Below are 18,840 nucleotides of genomic sequence, written 5' to 3'. Positions count from 1 at the left end.
CAGAAAGAGAGAGAGAAAGAAAGAAAGAAGAGACAGAAAAGACAGAGAGAGAGAGAGAAATTTATAGCAAAAAGGCAAAAAGGACTGAGCTGGAATTTAGAGGACTCAGTTTCTAATTGTGGCTCAGTTATAAATTCTAGACTCATTATTTTTTTTCTTCCAAATTTTTCTTTAAATTCTAGTTAGTTAACATACAGTGCAGTATTGGTTTCAGAAGTAGAATTTAGTGACTCATCCCTTACATAGAACACCCAGTGCTCATCAAAACCAGTGCTGTCCTTAATGCCCACCACCCCTCTAGCCCATCCCCCACCTCCCTCCGTCCATCAACACTCACTTTGTTCTCTATCAATAAGTGTCACTTATGATTTGCCTGCCCCTTTCTCCTTCTCTCTTTTTCCCTGCCCTCTGTAGCCATTATATAATGAGTGATTTGGAGCAAGTGAGTTCTTCTCCAGTCCTGTGTTTTCCCAGTCTAATAAAATTCATTATTAATCAGTATTTACCGAGATTCTGTGATACTGCTAACGTGAATTTAGTACTTATCAATATGCCATTCATCAGCCTTTTAAACATTCATAGTGGCCCTGTTAGGTGCAGGTATTATGATTTCTTCTTTCAGAAAAGGAAAAAGAAGCACATACAGAAGGTATTTGTTCTTTCTTATTATTTCAGAATTTTTAGAAAAAGATCTTTACTTCTTTTCCAATTCACCATGGCATGCAGTTAGGATTTCAGTTAATTTTATTTTTCTAAAGTTGATTCTGTGATCACTGTTGACTGAAACCTTTTATCACTTATTTTAAAATCAACCTTTATCATATGCTTAAATTCCTATATCCTCAGGATCTGCCCCTGGATTCTATTCTCATCCACTGATCTGTTTTCCAGTCCTGCGCCATTTCACTTTTTCAATGACTAGCTTAAAGTGTTGTGATATTTTGTAAGGCATGTGTAATTTCTTCATTTTTTCTTACTATTTCTAGAGGTTAAAAAATGCAGGCCATTCTTGCCCATTTTGTCTTCTGGATGAATAATTAGACTGAAATTTTAAAATTGAACGGAGAAAAGTACATTGGATTACAGCTACTTCGTGGAGAGCTGGCTTTTCCAGACTATGGCAGATGTCTTCATTTATCGTCATCATCTTTCCTGTCCTTCAGTAAAGTATTATTGTTGCATTCATGTAGGTTTTATGCATTTTGTGTTAGGTTTATTCCTAGAGATGATTATTATTGCTCTTGTGAATAGGTAGAGCTAGCTTTTGAATGATAAGTAAAATTTGGATTTGGAAACAAAATTAGCTGAACTGATGTTTTACCGAAGCAAATAAACATGGAGGGTCTGGGAAAAGCTATATGGGTGGGTCCCTATTATCCCCAGGATAAATTTTACAGATACTACTGATCTTCCGTCCTTGATAGGGCATTTACGAAGGTTCTTGAAATGTGTGAGATACCTGAAAATTAGTCTTCTAGTCTAATGCAAAATTACCAGAATAGTTATTTGCAGACTGTTAGATGAGCACATTCTGACCCCTTGTGGACATTTAGGAGTATGTGTGATGTTGTAATTCCATTGGTTGGACTAAAGGCATACGGATTGTCTAAAGAATCTTATTTAGAACTAAAAAGGAGGTTTGGAGATAATCTCATCCAATTTTCTTGTCTTACATGTGAAGAAAGTGAGCCCAGAGAGCAAACAGACTCTTCACAAGCTCACGCATCTGCTTAGTAACAGAGCTGGGATCAATTTTTCTGACCTCTTGCCCATTATTCCTTTAACTATATATCATGTTCCATTTGCCGATTTCCCACAATTATAGGAAAAAGGAACTAAAATAAAATTACTATAATTCTAAATCCCAGAGAGTTATCTTTATATAATTTTGATGTCATCTCTGAGGAATTTAAATGATTTATGTGTGTATGTGTTTGGGTGGTGGTGGTGGTGTTTTCTGAGGTTGAGAGGGAGGCATACGACTAGTTTCTGCGTGTTCTTAAAGCTGGCCTAAGCCCTAAAACACTTAGTCATCCTGACTCAGTGCAGTGGGTGTATACAACACTTAGAGCATCAGGGACCTAAGGTATTTTTCAGGCTATTCACAGGGTTTTTGTAAGGAGGCCTAGCTTCCAGGAATGGGTCTGCATTAGCATGCGTGCTGCTCTCAGTCATTGGAAGTGGAGCCCCAGCCTAAACCTAGCATTGGCTTCAGAGCACAGCAGCTGGGGCCATTTGTCAGTTTCACTCTCTGGTGATGTGAAAGGCGCACTCTCGTGACCGCTGGAGTTCTCCCATTGCTTCTCCCCGATCTGTTTCTCCACGCAGTTTCAGGGAGCACCTGCTCCATGGTTCCCATGTACCTTTTTGTGAGAACTCAGAAGCTGGACGTTGGTGGGATGACCTCCCACCCTAGCCACTGCAGCCAATCTTGGGGCTGCAACTGTCACTCAGCTTCGCTCTCCTCCACTATCCATTCAAAATTCACCTCATCCTCCGTTATCTTCTCTGCAGATCTTGGTGGTTTACCCAGTGGTGTGACCCAAACCTTCACTGATGAGTGCTCTGAGACCTTGGAAATCACACCCTTCTCAATCTGTACTTATCCATTCAATGGCACAAGACCACCCAAGCGGATCACGTAGGTTCCACACATAATTCCTCCTGGCCCCCTTGTGTAAAAGAAGTCCTACATCCTTCTGCCAATAAGGGTCCATTATCTCTGCCTGTATCATGACTCTTGTCTGCTGGTCCTTTGGCGCAAGGAATTCAAAGTGCCCTGGCATCAGCTCTGTCTTATAGTTCAACAGGACATTTGCTGTGTTCCCTGGATTGTGTCCCCTTTGGGAAACGGGACCTCCAGCCCTGCAGAGTTCAGAGTTGAGGGAATAGAAGTACTAAATTCCCCAGTTGGTCACTGGGTGTCATATTAAGTGGGGCCAGATCTGCTGCTACTCCTTAGTTCATGATCCGTTTATTCTTCCCAGTGAGGACACAGCACTATATTGAGGTCTTTAATTAATACATACAGTGCGTTTCTCGGGGTGGCACTCCATCCTTTCAAAGCATTATCTCCAAGCTAGTGGTTCAGCTATGTCTTTGGAAAGCCATTCCAGGGGCGCCTGGGTGGCTCAGTGGGTTAAGCCTCTGCCTTCGGCTCAGGTCATGATCCCAGGGTCCTGGGATCAAGCCCCACATCGGACTCTCTGCTCAGTGGGGAGCCTGCTTCCTCCTCTCTCTCTGCCTGCCTCTCTGCCTACTTGTGATCTCTATCTGTCAAATAAATAAATAAAATCTAAAAAAAAAAATAGAAAGTCATTCCAGCACTCTCTGGGGCTGGCTGCTTTTGCAAGTATGGTATATTGTATAACCTGTAGGTCCCTTGGTTATGGGTCCACTCCCACACCTCTTTCATTGTGAATTGGGTCTTCTGGTCCATGCCTGTGCATTCTGTAGGCCCCAGGATAGTGGTGCTGGCTGAGGATCTGCCAGCAGGAATGGAAAACTCATTGGGTCTCTCCCTGTCAATGTGAATTGTCTGCCTGTCCAGGACGGGAGGGCCCGATTATAGTCAATTTAACCCAAGGGGCTAGTTGCTCTCTTTGTGGAATAGTACCACCCCAGGAGCACAGAGTTGGTCTCTGTGGCTAACAGTGTGGACACTGAGAGGTAGTGATAGCTAGTTTGGTCTTGGTAAGTGGGAGTTCATGCTGCTGGGCCCATATGCAGACACTCTGTCTTTGCACTGTGGTTATTTCATTCCTGGGCCCATCCTGACAATTCTGGGCTGGCTAGTGACAATGGATAGCTAATGTCAACTGGTCAAGTTATTTTTCTACTTAATAAGTGTAGCGTCCTAGTAAAATTTTAAATTGGGAAGTATAAGTCCTCCAATTTTGTTCTTTTTCAAGAGTGCTTTGACCAGTATGGGTCTGTTAGATTTTCATATAAATTTTCATATAAATTTTAGGGTCAGCTTATCAGTTTCTGTATTTAAAAAAAAAAAAAGCCGGGGCACCTGGGTGGCTCAGTGGGTTAAGCCGCTGCCTTTGGCTCAGGTCATGATCTCAGGGTCCTGGGATCGAGCCCCGCATTGGGCTCTCTGCTCAGCAGGGAGCCTGCTTCCTCCTCTCTCTCTACCTGCCTCTCTGCCTGCTTGTGATCTCTCTCTGTCAAATAAATAAATAAAATCTTTAAAAAAAAAAAAGCCTACTGACACTCTGATAGAGATTGCATTGAATCTATTGGTCAGTTTGGGGAGAATTTCCATTTAACGATACTGTGTTTTCCAATCCATGAAGATTGAATGTTACTCCGTTTATTTAGATCTTCTCTAATTTCTCTCAACATTGTTTTGTAGTTTTTTAAAAAGCCTTTATTTATTTATTTGAGACAGAGTGTGAGCAAGAGAGCACAAGCAGGGAGAGCAGCAGAGGGAGAGGGAGAAGCAGACTCCCCACTGGGCAGGGAGCCCGGCACTAGGCTCAATCTCATGACCCTGAGATCATGACCTGAGCTGAAGGCAGATGCATAAGGCAGCCCCTGTTCTGTAGTTTTTTTTTTAAGATTTTATTTATTTATTTGACAGAGATCACAACAGGCAGAGAGGCAGGCAGAGAGAGAGGTTGGGGTGGGGAAGCAGGCTCCCCGCTGGGCAGGGAGCCCGTTGTGGGGCTGATCCCAGGACCCCGGGATCATGACACAAGCTGAAGGCAGAAGATTTAACCCACTGAGCCACCCAGACACCCCTTTGTTCTGTAGTTTTTAATGTACAAGTCTTAACACTTGTACAAGTGTTTTTATCATGAGTGTTTTCTTTTTTTTGTCATGAAAGGGTTTTGGATTTTAGTAAATACTTTTCCGATGTCTATTGACATGATGTGATTTTTTTCTTTATTCAATTAATATAGTGTATTACATTGACTGATTTTTCTATTTTTGAATCAACTTTCATATCTGGGATGAATCCCATAGCCATGGCAGGTAGTCCTTTCTGTATGCTTCCAGATTCAGTTTGCAAGTATTTTGTTGAGGATTTTTGCATCTATATTTATAAAGGATATTGATCTATAGTAGTCTTTTCTTATGATGTCTTTGGTTTTGGTATCAGAGTAATATTGGCCTTAGAGAATGAGTTAGGAAGTGTTTCCTCCTCTTCTATTTTTTGGAAGAGTTTGTGCAGAATTGCTGTTAATTCTTTCTAAATGTTTGACGAATTCACAGGTCAAGCCACTTGGGACTGGACTTTCCTTTGTGGGAAGTTTTGGAATTACTAATTCAGTCTCTTTTCTGGTTATAGGTTGATTCAAACTTGCTATTAATTTTTTAGTCAATTTCAGTATTTTGCATCTTTCTAGGAATTTTCCCATTTTATCCAAATTTTCTAATGTTTGCATACAGTTTCTCATAGTATTTTCTCATAATCCTGTTAATTTCTGTAAAGTTAGACGTGGTATCCTCTCTTTCATTCCTGATTTTGGTAATCTGTGTCTTCTTTTTTCCTTGTTTAGTCTTGCTAACAGTTGCCAGTTGTTGGTCATCATTTCAAAGAACCAGTTTCGGTTACATTGATTTTCTCTGTCATTTTCTGTTTCCTATTTCACTGATCTCCACTTTCCTCCTTATTATTTTCTTCTTTCTGCATCCTTTGGGTTTAGTTTTCTCTTCTTTCTTTTTTTTTTAAATTGAAGTGTAATTAACATACAGTGTTATATTAGTTTCAGGTGTACAACATAATGATTCATCAATTCCATACCTTACTCAGTGCTCATCATGATAAGTATACCCTTGATCCCCTTCACCTAGTTCATCCATGCCCCCCTTTCCCTTCTAGCAACCACCAGTTTGTTCTCTGTATTTAAGAGTGTTTTCTTGTCTCTTTTTCTCTTTGTTCATTTGCTCTGTTTCTTAAATCCCATGTATGAGTGAAATCATATGGTATTTGCCTTTCTCTGAATGAGTTATTTTACTTAGCATTATACCCTCTAGGTCTATCCATGTTGTTGCAAATGGCAAGCTCTCATTCTTTTTTATGGATGAGTAATATTCCATTGGACGTATATACTACATCTTTATCCATTCATTTATGGATGGACACTTAGGTTGCTTCCATATGTTGCCTATTGTAAATAATGCTACAATAAACATAGGGGTGCATGTGTCTTTTCAAATAAGTGTTTTTGTTTTCTTTGGGTAAATACCCAGCAGTGGAATTACTCGATCATATGGTACTTCTGTTTTTAATTTTTTGAGGAACCTCCACACTGTTTTTCATAGTGTCTGCACCAGTTTGCATTCCCACCAACAGTGTAAGAGTGTTCACCTTTCTCTACATTTTCGCCAACACTTGTTGTTCTTTGTGTTTTTGATTTGGGCCATATTGACAGGTGTGGGGTGATATTTCATTGTAGTTTTTTTTGCATTTTCTAGTGATGAGTGATGTTGATCATCTTTACATCTGTCTCTTGGCCATTTGCATGATTTCTTTGGAGAAATATCTAGTCAGGTTCTCTGCCCCACTCTTCATATTTTTCAAGGTGGAAGCTTACTTTAATGTTTGTGGTTTTTCCTTTTCTAATATGTTGTCTAAAGCTATAAATTTTCCTCTAAGCACTTTCTTGGCCACATTCCACACATATCGATGTATTGTGTTTTTGTTCCTGCTCAATTAAAAAAAAAGATCCCATATTCCCTTACAATTTATGATTTGACATTTGACCCATGGGTTATTTTTAAGTGTATTTAATTTCCAAATATTTGTTGATTTCCCAAATTTTCTTCTATTGTTGGTTTCTAATTTAATTCTATTTTGGTTGAAGAACATACTTTGTGTAATTTCAGTCTTTTATTTGTTCTTTAAAAGATTTTATTTACTTATTTGAGAGAGAGAGAGAAAACGAGTGGTGGGGAGGGCCAGAGGCAGAGAGAGAAGCAGCCTCTCTGATGAGCAGGGAGCCCAGTCCTCTCATTGATCTATCGCAGGGGCTCCATCCCAGGACCTAGAGATCATGATCTGAGTGGAATACGCTTGACTAATAGAGTCACCCAGGTGCCCCAGTTTCACTCTTTTAAAATGTATTGAGATTTGCTTTATGGCCTAGCATATGATCTGTCCTGGAGAATGTACTGTGTGCACTTGAAAATATGGTTTTCATTTCATTTCAACAAACTGTAGGTGTTGTGTTATAGATACCAGGTCGAATTTACTGATAGTATTATTCTCATCTTCTATATCCTTGCTAATTTTCTATCAATTATTGAGAGAAAAGGAGCATAATTGAAGTCTCTATTATTATTGAATTGTCTCTTTTTCCCTTCAATTCTGTATTGGGTTGTTAGGTATGTATATTTCTTTTAATTGTTATAGCTTCCTGATGAATTGACATTTTACTACTATAAAATATTCCTCTTTATCTCTAGCAATTTTTGTCTTAAAGTTGCTTTTATGTGATATTAGAATAGTTCTCTTTTGCTCACTATATATGGTATATCTTTTTCTATCCTTTTACTTTCAATCTGTTTGTTAGTGTCTGAATCTAAAGTATTTGTCTTGGGGGCGCCTGGGTGGCTCAGTCCGTCTTGATTTTGGCTCAGGTCATGATCTCAGGGTCATGACATCAAGGCCTGCATTGGGCTGTGCATTTGGCATGGGCTGCTTGGGATTCTCTCTTTCCGTGAATCCCTCTCCCCACTCACTGTCTCTCTCCCTGGGTCCCTCTCCCTACTCACTCTCTCTCTCAAATAAAGAAATACATAAAATCTTTAAGAAAAGTAAAGTGCCTGTCTTGTAGAAAAAATAAAATAGGGCTGTATTTTTAAAATTCCGTCTAAGTATATGCCTTTTGATTTATGTTTAGTTCTTCTGCACTTAATGCAATTATTAATTGAATTGGATTTACCACTGTCATTTTGCTCCTGTTTTCCCTATGTCACATATCTTTTTTGTTCTTCTGTTCTTCCTTTACTATTTTTTTAAAAGATTTATTTATTTATTTGACAGACAGAGATTACAAGTAGTCAGAAAGTCAGGCAGAGAGTCAGGCAGAGAGAGAGGGGGAAGCAGGCTCCCTGCCGAGCAGAGAGCCCGATGTGGGGCTCGATCCCAGGACCCTGGGATCATGACCTGAGCCGAAGGCAGAGGCTTTAACCCACTGAGCCACCCAGGTGCCCCTACTATTTTGTTTTGTGTTAAATATTTTCGAGTGTACCATTGTAATTCCTTTATTGATTTTTTACTCTATATTTTGAATTATTTTCTTAAAGCTTTCTCTGTGGATTACCTCATACATCTTAATGTATCACAACCTACTTCAAATAATGCTAACTTAATTCTAGTAAAGTATAAAAATTTTCTTTAATATTGTTGCATTCCCACACTACTCCTTTGTGGTATTTTTTCCATCTGTATTACATCTTTGTATATTATAAGCCCAACCATACAATTTTATAATTCTTATTTTATACCGTTGTATCTTGAGGCAAGAGAAGAAAAGTGAAAAGTGTATTTACACCATCTTTATAACCAGCTACATGGTTACCTTTATCAGCTCTTGTTTTTTTCATGTGAATTCAAGTTACCATCTGGTGTCACCTCTTTCAGCTTGAAAGATTTCCCTTAGTATTTCTTGTAGGGGCAGATATGCAAAGGAAGAATTGTCTCAGTCTTTTGTTTTTCTCGGAATATCTGTATTTGTCCTTCCTTTTTGAAGGATAGTTTTTCTAGATCTAGGATTCTTGGTTGATGATTTTTTCCCCCTCGTTCTATTGTTAGGGCTCTCATTGCTTTCTGGCCCCCGTTGTTTTTTATGAGAATTTGGCTGTTAATCTTAAAGTGTTTCCCTATGTGTGATGAGTCTTTTTCTTTTTCTTGTCTTTTTTTTTTGACTGCTTTTAGCACTTTGATGATGGGGGTGTCTGGGGGGCTTAGTCAGTTAAGCATCTGCCTTTGGCTCAGGTCATGATCTTAGAGTCCAAGGATGGAGCTTCCAGGTCCGTGTTGGGCTCCCAGCTCAGCGGGGAGCCTGTTTCTCCCTCTGCCTCTCCCTCACTCCCGCCCCTACTTATGCTCTCTCCCTCAAACAAGCAAAAAGCACACAAAACCACCCAACTTTGATTATGAAACATTTCGGTGTAAATGTCTGTGTTTACCCCCTTGGAGTTTGGTTAGCTTTGTGCTTGTGTGTCTTCTGAGGGCAACCTCATTGGTGTGTAAAGCCTTCCAGGACACCAGAGATATCTGGTGGCTTATCAAGGCTCCCCGGGGCTATTTGGTTTCTCTTCGAATTTCTGGCTGGCGCACTGCCTGTCCTGTGGAGGGCTGCAGCCGCAGGCAGCTGAGATAATCGCCCTCCCCACTTGTTCACCACTAAGGCCTGTTCTTTTGTCAGCGCCCCCAGGCTTTGGGCTTTTTCTCAAGTCAGTACCCTCTGGCCACAGGGCAGCAATTCTACCAGACCTGGTTGGGGATAGGAGCTCGGCATCCAAGACAAAAAAGCTCAGTACTTCTCTTATATAAATGCCTTTCAACCTGTTGTCTGCCTTTGGTCAGTGTACGGAGTCCCGAGTTAACTGTTCTTGACTGGTTTTATCATTTGCTTTGGGGAGAGGATTTGCTGAGCTCTTCACCGTAGCATTCCCACCCTCCCATTCCCTCCCGCAGCCCCTTCATTCCTTTTCTACCATCTCAAATGTTTCCTTCTTGTCAAATATTGGCCATAGCTTTCTCCAGGCTACTGGGATACCCCAGTAACATATGTGTACCCACGAGATCCTCACTGGGGTATTAAATCTTGTGTCTTAAGAAAGTACTTCCAAGTCACTGCATTTCCAATGACCAAGTCTTATATCCCAGCTCCCTGGAACAAACAGCCCTGGAATCCCATCTCAGGAACGCTCCCATGCATTTCATGGATCGTAAAGATACGCAGAGGCTGCGCTTTGCATCATTTCAGCATGCGGTCGCGTTCCTCACTTGTCAGGCCTGGCACATCATCGTCTGGGTTGCACTGCACTTCAACGCCAGCTCCTGGTCTCAGGAGGTCGTCAGGAGAGGAAGCGAGAGCAGATCCTTAGCAAGCATCCGTGATCTCGCAAAGGAGAAGCCTCTGCAGCATTTTCTAGTCGAGCCGAAGCACTTGCCCTTCCCAGGGCAGGTTAGCCCCATGTGTTCAAGGCAGGGAGCTGCGGAGCTGACATCTCCAGGGACTTCCACTCCCATAGATGTTCTGTTTTCGTAGCTCAGTGTCCCCGCTCTTCCCCACCAGGGCCCTAACATTCCCGGAACCAATCTGATCTTGGCCGGGTTGTCTCTGGTCCTGCATCTATAACAGTTTTTTGTCGTGTTCGTTCTTCCCTGCAGGAGCTAACAACCTCTTTGTTCCCACGCTTAGCCATTAACTGCTTGTTAGAGGCCCCCAGACCCTCATTATCCCTCTAAAGGGGATCAGTATAACTTATCAGTAACTAACCAACTCTTTTTTTTTTTTTAAAGATTGATTTATTTATTTGAGAGAGAGAGAGAGAGAGAGAGAGCGTGCACGTGAGTGAGCCCGGGGTGGGGGGCAGCCGGAGGGAGACTGAGAGAATCTGCCGCAGACTCCCTGCTGAGGGATTGAGGGGCTCAATCCCAGGGCCCTGAAACGGTGACCTGAGCTGAAATCAGGAGCCCGCGACTTAACCAGCTGAGCCACGCAGGCACCCCCTCTGTGCAGGCGCTCTTACACCCGTGCTCCCCAAATGCCTGAATCATTACGGCTGCAACAGCCCTTCCCTCTGCTAGGACATCACTTGGGTCAGCACTGGGGAACCTTCAGCAATTACACAACCACTACGTGCCAGACACTAGCCGTGTTCCGTCTGCCATCCGGGCTGGTGTCCTGTTCCTCTGCTGGGTAGTGAGGGAGCCGGTCCCTGAATCCAAAGCTTCGGCCTCTTGGACCACGCTGGGGACCATTTGTGCAAGTTCAAGTCCCCGAGAAGCAGGTGCCCAGATGGGATTACACAATCAGAGAATTATTAAGAAGAATGAGTATAGGGGCGCCTGGGTGGCTCAGTCATTAAACGTCTGCCTTCAGCTCCGGTCATGATCCCAGTGTCCTGGGATCGAGCCAAGCATCGAGCCCTGCGTCAGGCTCCCTGCTCAGCAGGAAGCCTGCTTCTCTCTCTCCCACTCCCTCTGCTTCTGTTCCCTCTCTCATTGTCTCTCTCTCATTCTGTCAAATAAATAAATAAATAAATCTTAAAAAAAAAAAAAAGAATGCGTATAAGGGGAAATGGGGAGGTTGCCAGAAGAGCCTAGGAGAACTGAAATGTCACAACGCAGGTTTTGTCCTGATGGAGGAACTCGAGCAGGAGGAACAGGTGGAAGAATCTGGGACTAAGAACAGTTCTAAGGACATTTGGCAAGGCCAGTGGGCGGGGGCAGGGGTTCTTGAACTAATGCTGGTGGTCGGAGGTGTTCTGCATCCGGCAGGAAGGGGCCTGCTTTACTGGCCCTGCCTTGTTCAGTCGCTGCCTCGGAGCAGCTCCTGGAAAGTGGGGCTTTGGTGCAAACACAGCGAGAGGTTGCAGAGCACAGCAAACGGAGCCATCAGTGAAATGTAGTCCCTGTGGTCGGGAGTTCTGAGAGGCACGGTAAAGGAGAGAGTTTCAGGGCTCCCACACCTGTTCTCTGTATTCCTTTAAATAGCTTTTCCCACTTTTCCTTTTTACTTCCTCTTTTCAATACTAATCTTCCTTTGCCGTTCCTAATTAATACTTAGGCAAGGTGTTACTGAGTTACTAATTGCTGAGGAGTAAAAGTAGAAAAGTAAAAGTGGAAACAAAAAGTGTCAGAAAAAAGCATGGAAAGATAAGGGTATGAACAGTGGAATTGCAGGGGAATATATGCTAATTGTCAAAAAGGGTGAAGAAGGGGCGCCTGGGTGGCTCAGCGGGTTAAAGCCTCTGCCTTCGGCTCAGGTCATGATCCCAGGGTTCTGGGATCGAGCCCCACATCGGGCTCTCTGTGAAGCGGGGAACCTGCTTCCCTTCCTCTCTCTCTGCCTGCCTCTCTGTCTACTTGTGATCTCTGTCAAATAAATAAAATAAAATCTTAAAAAAAAGGGTGAAGAAAATTGAATTTTAAAGTTGTTTTCCCGCTTTCCTCAAAATTTATAAAGAATGTAGAAAAGTTTTCTTTTAAGATTTTTATTTATTTATTTATTTATTTATTTATTTATTTATTTGAGAGAGAGAGAATGAGAGAGAGAGAGGTCAGAGAGGCTCCCCGCCAAGCAGGGGTCCCAATGTGGGACTCAATCCTGGGACTCCAGGATCATGACCCAAGCCGAAGGCAGTCGCTTAACCAACTGAGCTACCCAGGAACCCCAAAAGGTTTTTTTTTTTTTTAAGATTTATTTTTATTTGGGACACCTGGGTGGCTCAGTCATTTAAGCGTCTGCCTTCGGCTCAGTCTTGATCCCAGGGGCCTGGGATGGAGTCCCTGCGTCAGGCTCCCTGCTCAGCGCGGAGTCTGTTTCTCCCTCTGCTCCTCCCCCTGCTTTTGCTTTCTCTCTGTCTCTGTCTCTCTCTCTCTCAAATAAATTAATTAAATCTTAAGGAAAAAAAAAAGAGACATTTTTATTCAGAGAGAGAGGGCAGGGGGAGGGGCAGAGGGAGAGAGAGAGAACCTCAAGCAGACTCTGCCAAGGGTGGGGTCCAACTCGGGGCTCAGTCCCATGACCCTGAGATCAGACCTGAGCCTAAACCAAGAGTCAGATGCCCAACCTGACTGTGCCACCCAGGCACCCCAAGAACATAGAAAAGTTTTTAACATACGCTAGAAATGACATTTAAATTTTTTTTTTCTACGGAGTATGACCTGGGCCTTATACTGCAGTGACTATCCCTTATCTCTTGTTTCTTGGGCCCTTTAGTCCTTTTGACAGCAGGGGGAGCAGCAGAGGGAGAAACAGGCTCACTGCTGAGCAGGGAGCCTGATGAGGGACTCGATCCCAGGACCCCGGGATCATGACCTGAGCAGAAGGCAGAGGCTTAACCCACTGAGGTGCCCAGGTACCCCTTGAATGCCCTTCTATGTATGCCTTGAATCATCAGATGGAACCTGTGCATGACTTCACTATCCAAATGTTTTTACTTTACATTTTCTTAAATAGGTACCTGGAAATCTTAGAACTTTTACAAAATCTGGTTTATATGATCATGTATGTTGCATTCCTATTGCTATTATAATGCAGAGTACTCTTATTATAGACATGCCTCTAAAATAGGGGTCTTCAGCTGGTCTTTCATTTCATTCACATGTTTTCACTAACGTTCTCTGATGTTGTTTGCACAAAGATGCACTTAGGTGCTCTTGGGTCACATTTCTTTGTGAGATCAAAGCAGTTGGCGTGGGGAGAAGAGGTACCATCTGTGCGAATTCTTACGTGAAGGAAGAACACAACTTCCATACGTATGTTTATGGGAAATATTTTGTCTAAGGAAACAGTTTGTTTGCAGAATCCTGTTTTAGATGCTAAGAATTTCCTTGCAAAGTGAAGCAACCAATATACCTTGATGAAAACAGCTCTATTTCTGTAGCCATGAATATTTTTATATTAATCTTTATTACCTTTAGCTGCAATAAGTCCCATTTATCATTGCCATTGAAAATCAGATTATCATTGCTAGCTTAGCATTCCTGTAGACTTGAATCTGAGAAATTAAATTGGTAGTATTACTACTTGAAAGAACTTTCCTAGTACCTTCTCAGTTTCTGCACTTACATCTTTGTCTTCCTCGGTATCTTCTTCCACCACTAATAATAGTGTTTTAACATTTTGATAGATCCAGTTAGGTGGAAGTCTTTACTCAAACTGTTCCTGACAACTAGATACATTAATATATATAAATTTAGGAATAAATTTTAACTGGGAATCATCATCTTAATCATGTGGCCGTTTTACTGGAAAGAGGTACAACCATCTGTATGAGTCTCTAAGTCTATTGTGGGTGTGGGTTAGTGGGGAAGGAGGGTACGAATGGACCTTTAAACCATGATAGTCAGTTCTCACATTTATGTGCTAGGTAAGAAGGGAGGGGCTCTGATAAACCCAAAGTGTGGATCATCTAATAGCTATTTCTCATTATTCACCATTTAAGTGGATAATGAAAATTTTCATTTTTTTCCTACCATACTTATGTCCTTAATTCTGTTTGGCTATGTAAAAAAGTAATTTTTGACTTAACTTATTTGTGTTCCAAGACCTAGGAGTGGGAGGAGGGCAGGCATTCCAGAAGCATGCTGATTGCTGGGAAGAATTTGGCCTGTATTAAACTTTGTTAAAGATACTTAAGAAATTGGGTAAGCCAAACAGGGAAGCGATAAGAGATTACTGTAGTTCAGCTCCTCGTTTGAGCACTGAATGAACAATCAGGGGGATGTTCTTTCAATTTAAATGTTAGGGAATTACTTTTGAAAATTTTATATTTATTCTGATATTTGTGCACACTAATGAAATACACAAAAGTCGCACATTTGAATAAACATAATCAATGTAGACTGAGATAATCCAGATAGCTAGATAATCAAACTAGATAACTCGGAAACAAACATTTCAGTTATGTTTTATCAACAGCAAGGTCTCTTTGAGTTTGTTTTCCATTTTATTTTGTCTATATTTGCTTACTTCAAAGTAGTCCTAAAATGGCTACTTGAAAAAAATAACTTGCATTTACATGGCAATATGCTTTGTTTTTTCTATGAAATTTAGTTGAACAGGTAAGTTTATACCACTTCAAATTGTTTATTATTAGATATATATATATATTTTTTTTTTTTAAAGATTTTATTTATTTGTCAGAGAGAGAGGGAGAGAGAGCGAGCACAGGCAGACAGAATGGCAGGCAGAGGCAGAGGGAGAAGCAGGCTCCCCGCCGAGCAAGGAGCCCGATGTGGGACTCGATCCCAAGACGCTGGGATCATGACCTGAGCCGAAGGCAGCTGCTCAACCAACTGAGCCACCCAGGCGTCCCTAGATATATATTTTTAATTAATTTATTTATTTTAAGATTTTATTTATTTATTTGAGAGAGAGGGAGCGCGTGCAAGAGCAGGGGGGACAGGCAGAGGGACAGGGAGAAACAGACTCACCCCTGAGTAGGGAGCCCAAGATCATGACCTAGATAAAGGCAGACACTTAACTGACTGTGCCACCCAGGCTCTCCTGTGATGTGATTACAGGATGGAGTAGTAATCAGAATACGTGTGTTCTGTTCAGACCTGCTGGTAATATGAGGAGACATCATAGCTCACTTTTGTCTAATGCTAATTTCAGCTTGATAGTGCTACTTGAAAGAGCTTGAACTTGACCCCGAGCTTGATATGTGCAAACAGTGTGATCTATAGTCCAAAAGAAACTTCCTAATATTATCACAGGCTGAACTAATGAGAATAAGTATCTAGAGAAAGAGAAAGTGGTCATCGTTTTCTGATCTGCACTGTTAAGACTTCAGCTGGAATTGTATGTTCATTTTGTGACACCACATTTTGGGTGGGTCCTTGGGAGGATGTTCGGCATTTGGACCCATGGATTTCAAACGTTTTTGGCCACGAATCAAGATAGGAAATACATTTTACATCACAACTCAGTGGTGCGCGTGTGTGTGGTATAACAGAAAAGTGTCATAAAGTATTTCTTTTATGCATGTGGTAGTTTTTTTTTAAAGTTTTATTTAAGTTCTCTCTACCCCCAGACGGGGCTTGAACTCATGACCCCAAGGTCAAGACTTGCATGCTCATGTGTCACTGACTGAGTCAGCCAAGTGCCCCAGTGGTAACAATTTAAACCATGTGATATTTTCCATTCCACTAAGTAATGTTATGTTATGAGTCATTTTTAAACACTTGATATTACGAAGCAGCTCAGGAGCACATCCCCACATTTTGGAAAACACTAATCTGAAACATTCATTTGAGTGTGATAATTTAGTGATCGTCATCATCATCATCATTAGTTGACACTACGCAGCACCTTAGTTAATAGGCAATTGCTTATCAAATGGTGGGTACTGTTCAGTATACATTTATGCATTGCAAAAATCAGTCCACGTATCAGATGAAGGTAGGTGGCTGGCTACAAACACAATTAAAATGACTCTAGCGAGAGCTAGTCTATGTGGTTCCACTGCTTAAAAGAAAAAAAGTATTGGAGCGCCTGGGTGGCTCAGTCAGTTAAGCATCTGCATTCAACTCGGGTCTTGATCCCAGGGTCCTGGGATCCAGCCCGCACTGGCCTCCCCGCTCAGTGGGGAGTCTGCTTCTCCCCCTCCCTCTGCTGTTGCCCCTGCTTGTACTCTCTCTCTCAAATGAATAAATCTTAAAACAAAAGAAGAAAGTCTCATAATTTTGTCTTAACTTTGTGTATCAGTGATGCATTCGTTAGTCATATTGTTATTCCCACAGGGGAATAGAAGAAAAAATCAGATATACCTAAAAAATCAGGAATTCCATTTTTATTTTATTGGTTGATGTTATTTATCCATTTGAGAGAGCGAACATGAGTGGTGGGGAGGGGCAGAGGGAGAGGGAGAAGCAGACTCCCTTCTGAGCCGGGAGCCTGACGTGGGACTCGATCCAGGACCCTGAGATCATGACCTGAGCTGAAGGCAGACGCTTAACCAACAGAGACACCCAGGCACCCCCAGAAATACCATTTTAAACAAATAAAGAATGGAGGCTACATTGCAGTCTGTATGAACAAGTACAAATTAAATTCTCACTTAATGCCTGGCTCCCTCATTTCATTTGCCTCCTGTCCCTAGTCAAAGCACCTCTGTCCTACATTGCTGAGCATCTGAATTTTTTTCAATTTTAATTTTATTTAATTTTTTTCAGTGTTCCAAAATTCATTGTTTATGCACCGCACCCAGTGCTCCATGCAATCCGTGCCCTCCTTAATACCCCCCACCAGGCTCACCCCACCCCCCACCCCCTCCCCTCCAAATCTTCAGTTTGTTTCTCAGAGTCCACAGTCTCTCGTGGTTTGTCTCCCCCTCTGATTTTCCCCAACTCATTTCCCCTCTCCATCTCTCAATGCCTTCCGTGTTATGAGCATCTGAATTTCTGACTCAGAATGACACTTGCAACATATTTGGTTGAAGAAATAGTGACCATACTTTTCTGATTCAATGATGCATTTATTGTTTCAAGTTGTGCATGCTTTATGAAAGGAGATTACAGGGCACTTTCGGATTGAATTTTACAAATCCATATTCCCTATGTTCCATTTGATGTATCGCTTAGGTATAGCATATGCTATATCATCATCTCTCTGGGTTTTTGTCTCTATGATGATGCTCTCATTTTTCATTCCACCTGGAATAAGAAAACACAGCAGTCACTGTTGGTATACATTGAACACAAGAGCAAAAGATGATGTAGCTCATTTTAGTGGCACTTTTAAGGAGCCTTACTGTAAAGGGACCGAGTTTACTGGAACCGGGGGGAGTATGGGGGACACTGAGGGCAGGCGATGATGGTGGGTGTGCTGATGGAAGTGATCCCGCAGAGAGGAAAAGCAGAATGTGTTGGGGATAGAATTTTGTGCACCGGTGGTGGGGTTGGCCTTAACGTGACTAGCTCTTCTGTAACCACAGGAGGGAAGGCCGGGGGGTGGGGGTGGGGGGTGGAGCTGTGGGAGCTTGGGGGAAGTTCTCTCTCTTAGGGAAAGGAAAAAAAAAAAAAAAAACCCAGACCGTCACCTGAGTAGGAGGCTGTTGGAAAATATAGTAGGGATTCGAGAGGAGAGGAAAATACATGAGGCTTCTAGATCAGGAGAGGAAATGGACTAGGGAAATGGAATAGTATATTTTTTTAGGAAACAAGTGCTAGAATTTAAATGCTGGGGCAAAAATAGTATACATTCTTTTCTTTTGAAAGATAGTGACAATTTACCTCTATAAAAGTTGGACCCGTTTCTACTCTTAACAAATATGAGCTCACCTGTTTCCCTGTTCCTTTGCCAACACAGTATATTCTCAAACATTTTGCTCTGTTTCAGTATAATATTTGAAAACTCTTTCTTTTGGCGTACCTTTAAATTTTAACATTTATTATACACGAGGTAAGGATCTTTTCATATGAATCAAAAGTTACAAGAGACATTTGGATTTTTCTAGGGAACTACCTGTCAAACTTATGGGGCAAACAATTCTACTTTCCCTCTCCATGACTCTACCTATGCTGGGACACCCAGCAGCTTAGGGAAGCAAAGATTTTAGACGAGGTGTTAGGACTTGTCCAGGCTCACAAGAAATAAGTTGGTGTCAGAATATGTACTATCACCCAGAACTTGTGATCACCTGGCCAGGACTCCCGCTCTGTGCTTGGCACATGGGGAAGATGAAGGTTTTGGAACAGGCAAGTGATGAAACGTTCATGTGTGAGCTTTAGGAAGATGAACAAGCCCGTGTGTTTGTGATGGGTGGTGATGGGTGAGGAGCGGGCAGTCAGCGAATACGCAGAAGAGAAAGAGAAAGGACACCTTCAGGGAGGGGCGCAAACTGCCAGGCACAGTGGTGGCTTCCTGGCTCTTTGCACTCTGAATCAAGTGGTCTTCTAGAATTTCAGGAGAGATGGCCAGGACAGAAGAGAAACTGCCAGAAATGCTGCTCTTAGGACTGTTGTGTGTGGTTGTGTAATTTCTCTGCTGCACAAGGTACCTAGTGGGAGGGAATGGGCAGGGACCCTTGAAAATCAGCCTGTGTTCTGTTTGCTATGCCAGGAGCCCACAAGGCTATGGAAGCCCAGAGAGGGTTCTCATTTCTTAAATGTCCAAGAAGGGTGTGTGTGTGTGTGTG

This window comes from Enhydra lutris, unplaced genomic scaffold (genome assembly GCF_002288905.1).
Source record: "Enhydra lutris kenyoni isolate GAN:26980312 unplaced genomic scaffold, ASM228890v2 scaffoldscaffold65, whole genome shotgun sequence".
NCBI classification, from domain to species: domain Eukaryota; kingdom Metazoa; phylum Chordata; class Mammalia; order Carnivora; family Mustelidae; genus Enhydra; species Enhydra lutris.
Note: the sequence above shows the minus strand (reverse complement) of the source record.